This window comes from Etheostoma spectabile, unplaced genomic scaffold, assembly GCF_008692095.1.
Source record: "Etheostoma spectabile isolate EspeVRDwgs_2016 unplaced genomic scaffold, UIUC_Espe_1.0 scaffold394, whole genome shotgun sequence".
NCBI classification, from domain to species: Eukaryota; Metazoa; Chordata; class Actinopteri; order Perciformes; family Percidae; genus Etheostoma; species Etheostoma spectabile.
In genome coordinates, this window is record NW_022605599.1 from 250,228 (window position 1) to 261,260 (window position 11,033).

Genomic DNA, 11,033 nt, shown 5'->3' on the forward strand with positions numbered 1-11,033 from the left:
CTGCTGGCTACCAGGCCTAGACAAAGTACCCATTGTGCCCCTGCCCTCATTCTTCCTGCAACTCAACCAACACCCTTTTAAGAATTTCCCTATCCCCACCCCTAGGAACCTTAAACCTAAATTTAATCATATAGACCCAGATATTTGATTCATTATACATAACAGCTTGCCAAAACACCACTTATGTTATCGTCATTATCTGGATTAAGCACCTAACAGTTACCTTTAATGTTAATCAATGCCCAGCCCTGTGACTTCTTTCTCCTTGGGTTTTCAGTTGATTATATGGAAGCAATGCCTTTTTCTTTTTTCCTGTCCTGTCCTGTCCTGTCCAGTTTTGTTGTACTTTTTATTTTTTTTAAACAGAACCTTGTCACTTGAGGTTTGAGGGGACATCTAGTGTTAGATTAGGGTGCTGTCTATCAAGCGGGCATCTTTCTTCTCAGATGATTCAGTGAATTAGAGCCACGACGCATCCCAAACCAAAAAGCCCAATATTTCTTCTCACATTGAAACCACAAATTTGAACATGGCCTCCCCCTTGTGGGATGAGGATAAATCCACTGTTACCTTAAAGGTGTTGACACTGGGCCTGGGCACCAATGAATTGCACCGTTGTATCAATTAGCTACTCGGGATCTTGTGTCAGAGCCGTGAGGACAAAGGGGCGATGTGATACTCTGCAGCAGAAGCTCTGTCGCTTACCTGGTGGCCCCATAGTGTGTTTTAGCATATGATATGCCTGCGCACGCAAACGCGTACACGCTCCCAGCTCTCTTTACATACAGATTCGGCACAAACACAGCCCCGGAGGCCTCTGCAGGTCCATGACTCCTCCTTGGGCCAGGAATGCAACTCTCTAACCCGGGCCAGGTCTGACGGGGAATAAGTTACAACTGATCGGATGTAAGATATTCTCTGGAAACCAGTAGCTGCCAGCAGGATTAAGGTTAAGGAGCATTCCAGCGCTAGATCAGCGCTTAGGGGCATCTTGTAGCTCGAAGGAAGTAGTGCCGGCAGAAGGGGGCGAGTGTACCTCCCTGTTACCCCCTAGCCACCCTCCTCCAACTGCCATCTGATGTGAGGTAACATGTGAGGGCGAGCTTCCATCTGTCCACGGTATACGCTAGCAGAAGGTGCAGCTAATGAGGCTTGATTTGCTGCTGCACCTGCCTCCAGTCTGGGGGGTGATGGTAGTGGTGGTGGTGGTGGTTGTTGTGTGTGTGTGTGTGTGTGTGTGTGTGTGTGTGGGTGTACTGGGGATGCTCACCGGCTTCTCCTCCTCCTCTTCATCTACCCGCCCCCTCTCCCCCTCAAGGTGTAATCATTGGTTAGCTTGTATGGGAGCGCCTGCAGGTTGATGGACCCTGGGAATTCATTAGGAAGTAGGTGAGGACTTGGGTTGAAAGGGCCTTTTGACCTGCCTCCAAACACCCTCACATTACAAAGCAGAGGACGACTCAAAGGGAGAGACTCAGACTGGATCCTCAGTGCCAGCCCGACGCTCTGCCTGTTGTTGAAAGGCAGCGTTTCATCGCTCGTAGTGTAGCTGCAGCAGCCTCTTTGTTAGGTTAGATGCTAGCAACTAGCTGTTGCATCAGATTCTGTGACTGATACGTTTCTGAAAGGCAACCAAACCCAGATATTTATTTTAGTGGTGGTAAATGAGGTTGTTCTCCTCCAGATGGTGTGAGGGGGAGGTGTTATGTCCACATGTGAAATGCAGCATGTTTATCCCCCGTCTCTGTTCCCTGTCACAGATACCATTTGACACAAGAGCTCTTCAGGGGCCAGTTATTCCAGGCCATTGAATCCAGATCAAAACCAGCCCTGTGTTTTTTTGACCGAGTGTTCAGCTCCCCTTTTTTCTTTACAATCAGTAGCTCCCTCCTCCTGGAACTGAGAGGGGAAGGCAAATCCTCACCGCAGCTCTGCATTGGAAGCCACAAATATGACCAGCTCTCTCCAGAAGAGGGACTGCTGCATGACAGTCTACATGACATCCTAACAGTGTGTGTTCAGGTCCAAAACAATATTGCCGCTCACATTCTTGGGAAAATGTTGCATTAGAGCACTTAAAGAAAAGCTGGCGGCCCATGTGGTTCACTGTATGAATTTAGAAAAGAAAACAAAAGAGACCGGACTCACTGCCTCCACGGCAGCACTCATAACTGGTAGGGAACGTATTGTTGGAACCCTTCTCTGCCAGCAGCGTGAATAATCCATAGGGTGACGTCGTCATCGCCGACAAAAGCTGTGTGCCACTCTAGATTATGTTCAAATTAGCTGCTCCATTCAAAAAAGACTCGGTGACTATATGTGGAGGCCCAAATTAGAACGTGCATATTAACGAGCGGCTCGGGCAGATTGGTGACATATTCACTTTATATCTAGAGAATAAGGTTTGAACTGAGCTGGTTGCTCCATCAACTTAGAAAATAGCGTTTTGAGTAACATTATGTCTAATATCGGCATGCTACAGAGCCACTGAACGTACCGTACGCTTGACCATGTTATTCATCAGCATCTGGAAGGAAAACCATATCCATATATTTGCATTCCCAGCCCACATGCTACAGCTCATGATTTCATGAATACTTTATGGCTCAGGTTTTGCTCACATTTCAAATGAGTTGAACATACTATAGAATCTGTTCTGACGTTAAAATGAGACAATATCACACTCTCAACATCTGTAAATAATGTGAGCTCCCCACAGCAGACGCTCCCTAAATTGCATCTTATTCTCACCCTGTCTCCTCTTTTGGATTGTCTTTTTTAAAAAAGACGTCAAATCTGAGAGCTGCTGTAAACCGGAGCCTCGTCACTAATTCGAATCAAGCGCTGAGAGATAAATCTGAGGCCTGTGTTGAAATTATGAGCCGGCTCCATGGGAAAAGAGTTTATGCTGCGAATCTGAGAACGCTGATCATCCCATCGGGCTCATTTGTTTACTTTCAAATTCCCTCTTTTGTGTGGTTTGGAATGGGAGCAATGTTTGTGCTTGCTTTGGCCAAGGGGGGGGAAATCACTTGAGATGTGATTAAGAAAATGGATACTGCCCTCCTCTGGCGGACAAAGTGATCACTTCTCCATGAATCTATGGCAATTACACAATTATTACAGCAGTCACAGCAATGAACAAACACACGTGTACGACAGATCATTTAAGATCTGGATTTGAGCTTTTTTACCCATCAGTTTCCCCAGGAAGATTTCATCAGCATTCTGTGTGTGTGTGTGTGTGTGTGTGTGTGTGTGTGTGTATGTGTGTGCCACTTTGCTAGCTCCAGCATGTAAGACAGGTGCAATAATTCAAGTCGAGATCCTGAAACAAATGCAAAATTGTTGTTTTACCAGGCAGGCCGTCGTGCTCTAACCAGGTAATTGTCCGAAGCTTTTAACGACCACAGCATATCATTCATTAAAGCGACGTACAACTCCCATATGTTTGCTGCGCTGCTCTCTTGTGTATAATGGTGCTCCATTCTCGTTGCTGACGTGGGTCAGATCTTCAGGCAGGTGGCTGGGAGATGGAGGCAGATGGGCCGAGCACGCCACCGCTGAATCTGTGAAGTTCTCTCTTCAGTTTCAAGCTGCACCGATGGGCCCTTGAATTATTACCGGGCCCCCCATTCATAATTAGCCCAGGCCTGTTGGGGACCAAAGCCCCACTAATGATGCCTTTGTTGACGCTGATCCACGCTGCACAATCAACAAGAGGGGACGTATGACTGGGAGAAGCAGTCCCACATTGAGCGGTAACGTGCCTTTAGGGCAGCCTCTCAAAAACAATGACGCACGGTTGCAGCTCTCCCCTCGTTAAAGATGAGTGTTCACATGGGGCGTGAGACTGAGTGTGTGTGTGTGCGTGTGTGTTTGTGTGTGTGGGAAAAAGAGAAGCTTGTAGGTCTTCAGATATGCCAGTTCCCACAGGCAACATATAGCTGTTTAATTTAATAAGCCATCCAACAGCAGGCATTGCCTGTTAAAGATGTCTCCTTCATGTCTTCCCATGTATTTGTTTTTAAATGTATGTGCTTGATTTTCATCATGTCTTATCCTTGTTATTCCAATATATCAGTTTGATTAACTTTCTTCATAACAATAGAAATCCACGTGATGCAGATTTAATAAGTTAGAGTTGATCCGAATCCTGTTGAAGTCACTCACATATGTTAAATCAATATCACAATAGTAAAAATACTCTATTACAAGTAAAAGCCCCGCACTGACAACGTTGCTTAAGTACAGATTCAAGAGCAGCTAAATTCACTAGTATTAGAAAAGTACCGCTTAAACAGCAAATATTATAGTGTTGGATTATTAAGACATCAACATGTAAGCAGCATTTTAATATCACAGGGTTAGGGTTAGGGTAGAAGAATTTTAGATATTGCTGGATTTTTTAAAAGCTATGACAATACGTCATGGTGATTTATATTTAAAATGTCATATAAATAAAAGAAGTCTTTACTTTAACTCTAGGTAACAACAACTCGTCTTCTAAATGGAAGTGACGTGAAGAAAAGAACGAAGGAAGACGGCGACTGAATCCTAGGTGTTGGGAATTATTTCATCTCTGTCCACATTAATGTTCCAATTATTCTACAGATGAGACATTTCCTTGATGGGATGCACTTGAACATCACGTGAGCTACCTCTACTAATGGAGACTGAATATTTTGGCAGCTCTGTCATCTTACTGCCATCGGGAGAGCTGGCAACGACATCTGTCAGGAGCTGGAGGAGGCAGAGGGTTTATTTTGCACTTTTGGGCTGAAGCAACACGTTGCTGGTCAGATATGGAGCTTCTCCTGACTCCCGATGTGGTTTAGAGAGAAATGTTTGGTACCACGATGCAGATCCAGGAGGAGCTTTTTTGGTTAGTGGAAGTGTGCGGGTGCAGTGAATGCAGCAGAGGAGGTGGAGGGGGTGGATGCCAAAGTCCACAAACTTGGCCCTTTTTCAAATGAAAGTGTATTTGTGCATCCATTACTCAGCATCGATAGGCCGTGTTAAACGATTGCTCTCCTCCCACTGGTTAGGTCCAACTTTAAAGTTAAAAGAGGAATCCACTCTCGCTGATTGAGTTCACTTTCATTCTTTCTCCTCCGAGTCCAACTTGAGTGATGTTGTTGGCTTTTACGAGAAATTCAAAGGAAATTAGTTTTAGGTACAGTATGTGGACAGAGTACATCTAGTACAAATTCAGTTTAAGTTGAACTTTTTAAATTTAGATGAAAGTCGAGAGGCATCTGTAATTTCTTCAGTTTTCCCTAGCTCTACATATTCATTTAAAATTAAGAAACCGTTTGACATATTGAGAAATAAGCTCACTGGCATTCTTGCTGAGAGTCAGATGAGAAGACCCACACCACTTTAATGTCATGAAATGTCAAACTATTCCTACCTACCTTTAATTATCATGAAGGTTTTTGAGGGCACATACTGTCTACAGCATGCATCCCATGTTGCTAATTGAATAGTAAGAGTATTAAGACTGTAATTTGAGTTAAACTCAGAAATGTGAGCTTTAAAAAAAGATCTTTTAACCAAGGCCTTTTTTTATTGTTTTTATAAATGTTTTCATGTCAGCCTTGCATGCTTTCCGAGATCTAATAATTCAGCCTTTGGCACTCAACTCTTTTAAAACGTGATTGTTGAGATGTCACACTTGCGTGAACCTTGTGAATTAACAACGTCTGAGCAGCGCGACACACTGATCACATTGAAACTAAGATGCAGGTAGTCCGCTGTGGAGAAGCCCCTCATTGTTTGAGAGACGGTTCGCAGCTAATTGTTAAACTCTGTTCTTTAGCAGATCCGAGCGAAGAGCAGTCAGTGATGCAATGAACCGATGAAAAGATGAGTGAAATCTCAGAACTAGCAGTAGTGTGACTCTGTGGAGAAAGCAGCCTGCTTTTAGATCGGTGTTATCACAAGAGTCCGCCCAACTTTTAAATCCCACATGTTTCTATTTATCACACGGCTCAGTTAAACACCCCGTGGCACTGTTTTAGAAAGAGCTTGCAATCCGACCAGAAGCTAACAGCTTCCAGATAAAATCCCACTTTTCCTGACCCACTACTTTAAATCCCCCCCGCTGACCTTCCTGTCAGTAAAACACATAACGTCTACATGGTCAACGGTGTAAGGCTTCTTAAAGAAATCTCCAAATCCATAATGTGAAATGTGATTTCCTCTTGTTTCCGGACATACTTTCGGGGGGGGGGAGGGAAAAAACAGGGCAGACGGCCACAACTGTACGTAGTAGATTAGACTTCTCCACTCCTTCCTGTTTCATTCCATCCAGGTGCATACTGGGAACGCTGCCATGTATATCCCTCAGTGCACAACAGTACAGCGCAGCTGTGGAAGCCACCTAAATTTGATTCCTCTCGTTGTAGCCTAGCAACGGTGGGTATTAGCGCACACAAGCTGGATGGGTGCAGTTCTGGTGCCAGAGGCAGGATGGGCGCCTGGTTGCAGCTCATTGGCAGATGACATTGAGTGAAAGCTGGCATTCGGAGATTAGGGGATCAGATGCTCACAGTGCTCTATGCAGGAAGTAGTATGAAATGTAAAATCAATGCCAGGGGCGCTTGACAGGTTCTTTACACTCGACGTACAGATGTACACAGATACACCATCCGCTATGTTGTAATACACCACATTACATTAACTCTGTTTAATTTGTTGGGATACGCAGTATTTGTTGATGTAAAACAGACCAAAAAAAAAGGCCATTTTAAAAATGTGTTATCAGGTCTTGGCTCCCCTGGCAGATAAGAAAAGTGGCCCAGGATTTGAGCAGATGTACTGGCGTCTTTCCAGCCAGCACACATTCCTAATGTCACCTTTGCTATTGATTTACTTTGAATACATAAACTACTGTTGTGGTAGGAACTTAGCACAGGGGGCGTCCTGGCAGCTTGCTGCTCTCAAATGTGTGTACTATGTAAACATGTATCCCTGGTTCAAAACCGGCCCAGGACCTTTGTCACATGCCCGTCTTGTGTCTCTACTACTCTTGATTCAGGCCTAAAATCCCTCGCCCTCCCACAAAAATAACTTTAGGACAACGCAGGCAAACAACACACCTCTTGTGGATTAAAACCCAAGCCAGGAGCATTTCCACTGGCTTGAGGCCGCCGAGCGGGGGAGGCTACTCTCCCCCGGAAAGCGTTGGCAGCTCCTCTCACTTCTGTTTGCTAGAATACCAGATGCCTCACGCCACATGCTTCAACCACTTTGATTTCATCTCTGTGCAGTTGTTGATCAGATCTGTCTCTGTTTGAGGCAACCTTCCCTCGTAACTTTCATCTCTTCCACGCCGGGCAGTCCGGCGGCCGCGGCTGTCTTGAGATGTCACCCGGTGACGTGCAGTGTCCATCTGGTACACGTTGTAATGGCTGAATGAATGAATGGCCAGCCACTTCACTGCTCCCTTTATGAGTCTCAGCAGTGGCGCTGTCCAACTTTGATTCCCCAGTTATTAGGGAATCCAATTCCCCACTGAGGAGACGCCCAGAGGAGAGGAAAAGAAAGAGACACACAAAAAGAGTGTGAAATCCGCGGTGGTGCTACAGAACATACTGTACAGCCCACCACCACTCTCTTCCTGGAGCCTCTTCTTTCTTGTAGACATGTCAGCGCCACAGTGAGCCCTCTCAAACTGGAAGGTTGGTAAAGATGTGGCAGCAAACCAATGTAGTCGTAATCTGAGGCTTTGAATTGTGTAAGTCTAGGGTTTTTTGGTGAAGGTGAATTTGAAATTTTAGGCTTGTTTAAAGAGCAGCAGATCAGAAAAAAAGCAGTGTTGTGGTCATGAACAAAGCAAGCACCCTATGCCAGAGACAGACTACAGTTAGTGGAGAACTCTCTGGGGGTTTCCTTCATCTTAAAAACTATCGACTGTTTCCCTCTGAATTTAAAGGACTCCTACTGGATCCCATCACAAGGGGATTAAAGAGGAAAAGGGCAACTGGGATCACTTGGAGAGCAGACCCCTTCCACTTGAGCCAACACTCAAGCAGGGATGAAGTGGAGGCGTGGAGACGACCCAGAGGGAGCGAGGGCAGAGGGAAGGGAGAGACTGGGAGGTGGCATAGTTTGGATTCCCAATATGTGTCCGGGGATTCCGAAGTGAGGCCAGATGGCACAGGCCTGCCGGTCTTTGGGAATCACAGCATACGGCAGCGGGATGCATGGCAGAAGGTAGCGGGAAACAGCGCCGGGGTCAGCTCTTGATGTTGGACGCTCCCCGGAGCGGTTCCTTCCATCCCTTTGAACAAGGAGCATCTCCTCACAACTGTGCCGCTCCTCTGCTTTAATGCGGCAGTTGACTTCAAACGCCGCGCAATTCCCTGCTGCCCTGAGCCTCCCGAGTTCTAAACATATGTTATCAGACCTGATGAAAACACCGTGCCAATAACATGCCACTGAGCGCCACGCGTGGACATATGTGTTCTGTTTTCACCACAACTTTCATCTCATAGCCTACAATTTCATTTGACTCATTTGTGAAAGCGCCATGTGGGAGCTGCGTCACGACGAGGCAACGCCGCTCGTGAACGCCTGTCACGCCGGTGTGCTTTGCTATAGAGTGAAGCGCGATGCGATGGCGGCCAATTATACCAGTCAGCTTTCTGAGGCAGATGTCCAATATAACCTGGTTAGTGCTAATAGGCAGATTTTAAAACAAGAGTAATTATTCATCACTCACAGACCAGTAGAAGAGACGGATGCTAATATCTGATGCTGAATGTGTGTGACAGGTGTTAGCACCAATTTCCCCCAGTCTCCTGTGGCAGAACGCACTATGAAAACATCTTAAAACATGACTGCATCCACAGTGTAACACATACTCTTTGACTTTTGGGGAAAAAAGTATTCTGCGTGTGCATACTGATTGTCTTCCTTTATTTCGGTCTAAATAACAGGTTTTTTGGAAACCAAGTGTGGTGTTGTGATTGTTGTTGCATCTCCATATCTGCGTACAGACTAAGATCCCCTTGTTATTCTCATTAATGGTCCATCTGTCATCTTGGCAGAAGCCCACTGGTATATAGTTAGCTGTGATTAACATTTAATCTATATGATTTTCTAATGAAAGCAGGGTGCCACACTCAGTAATGATTGATTTGTTTCCTTTTTTTTTTTTTTTTTTTTTTTAAATGGCTCTAGTTTTTGAGGGAGATGTTCAACTGTGTGCTGATTATGATGCCATTGTTTTTTTACTTTCACACGGGGCTACTTCTCAATGTGAATTTGTCAACCGTTGTTGAGGGGTGCAGTTATTATTGTTGACGTACACATTGCAGGGAAGAGGAAACCATGTCACTATTACTCAACCATAAGTTTTGATAATCTTCATTTCCCACTGTTAGAATGATTGTATCATGTAGTCTGCCCGTTGTGTGTGTGTGTGTGTGTGTGTGTGTGTGTGTGTGTGTGTGTGTGTGTGTGTGTGTGTGTGTGTGTGTGTGTGTAAGCTTGTTTGGGTGAATATATAGTACTGTATGTGCACTGAATAAACTGGTAAACAGTTTCTCTTTTTGTCAGCTAGTGCATGCTGGGATGCATTCCGACCCCTGTGACCTTGAAAAGGAATTTAAACAAGTACTTTGCATTACATTTGGACTGATTAATTCCATTATCAATTATAGGAAACATAGTCATAGTCAAGTCGAATCAAGTCAATTTTGTTTTTAAAACTCAAAATCTAATTTTCCTGAGTGCTTTACAGTCTGTACACGACACGATACCCTTTATTATTACCCTCTTGATTTAAATATGGAAAAACTCCCTACAAAAAACAACGTTTAATGGGAAAAAAGACGAAACCTGAGAAAGGGCTTTTTCTGGGATGGACCGACATACAGTTATAGATATGTATAGAGTAGACAGAAATTACATTAGTAAAAGTACACCACAGAGAAACAGCATGACAATGTTAGGGTACAAAAACATATGAAGAAAACATCGTTATAATGAAATCAACAAAAAAATAGGCACATCTTGACACTTGAGAAGCGGAAGCTGCAAACTTTCGGTGGGTTTGCTCTTCCAATGTGTCTTTGACCACAGAGAGACCGAGTAATAAAGTCAATGGGATGCTACTGTAAGAAAAGGGAGAATAAATGATGAGAACGTACTGGTTGGCAGGTGTCTTAATCTTCTTCCTCTTACTCAAAAACTATATTTTCTGATTCAAATGACCTAAAAAGTCCACCCTAATAAAATACCTCCACTCCTCACACACTGCAGGTGCCTCGAGACGGCGACTCGCGGTGCAGTTGTCGTGTGAGCAGCGCCGATCTGTGACCTTCCATAGGCTCACCCAGACATCTGCCATACACGGCAACAATAATGGAGCTGTTGGCTTGAGTTCAAGCTTTCGAGAGCGGCTTTTGTCTGCGAGCGGCCCATTGTGGGAGGATAGGAGGATGGTGTTTACGCTCGCCGCTACCTACCGTGGCCCCCATGAGGACGATAATGAGATACAGTTGTTATCAGCGACAGCCAAGGGGCACGAGGCGTTGCGTCGGCCTGGTGTCTTCGTTCTGATCCTCCCATGGCGAGAGGGAAGATTGGGATGACTCTAATGTTGAGTTGCTCCTTAGTAGAAACCACACACCATGGCTGTCTTATGTACGACATGTTTCAGATGGTCCAGTTGGTGATTGTTGGTTGACTGTGTAATGTAAAATGTAAGCTGTGTTGAAAAAGTAAATGACTAAAAAGTAATAATTGTGCAAATCACTTAACAACAAGGGTAATTAGTTATACTTTTGGTACTCATGCCAGCGATATCAAATGTGCCTTCAAAGAAGCACAAAGACTCCGCACGCACATATTCTGTCTACCCGGATGGCCGGCCCATGGAGAAAAGGCCACCAGAGACTTTCACCGGCTACTACCGGTTTAGAGCTCTACTATCTTGAATGGGGATTTAATGATTTAGTCCTGTGGCTCTTCAAGACTTTCCAAATGTTATCAAACGAGTCATTTTGTGGGGGTTATGATGC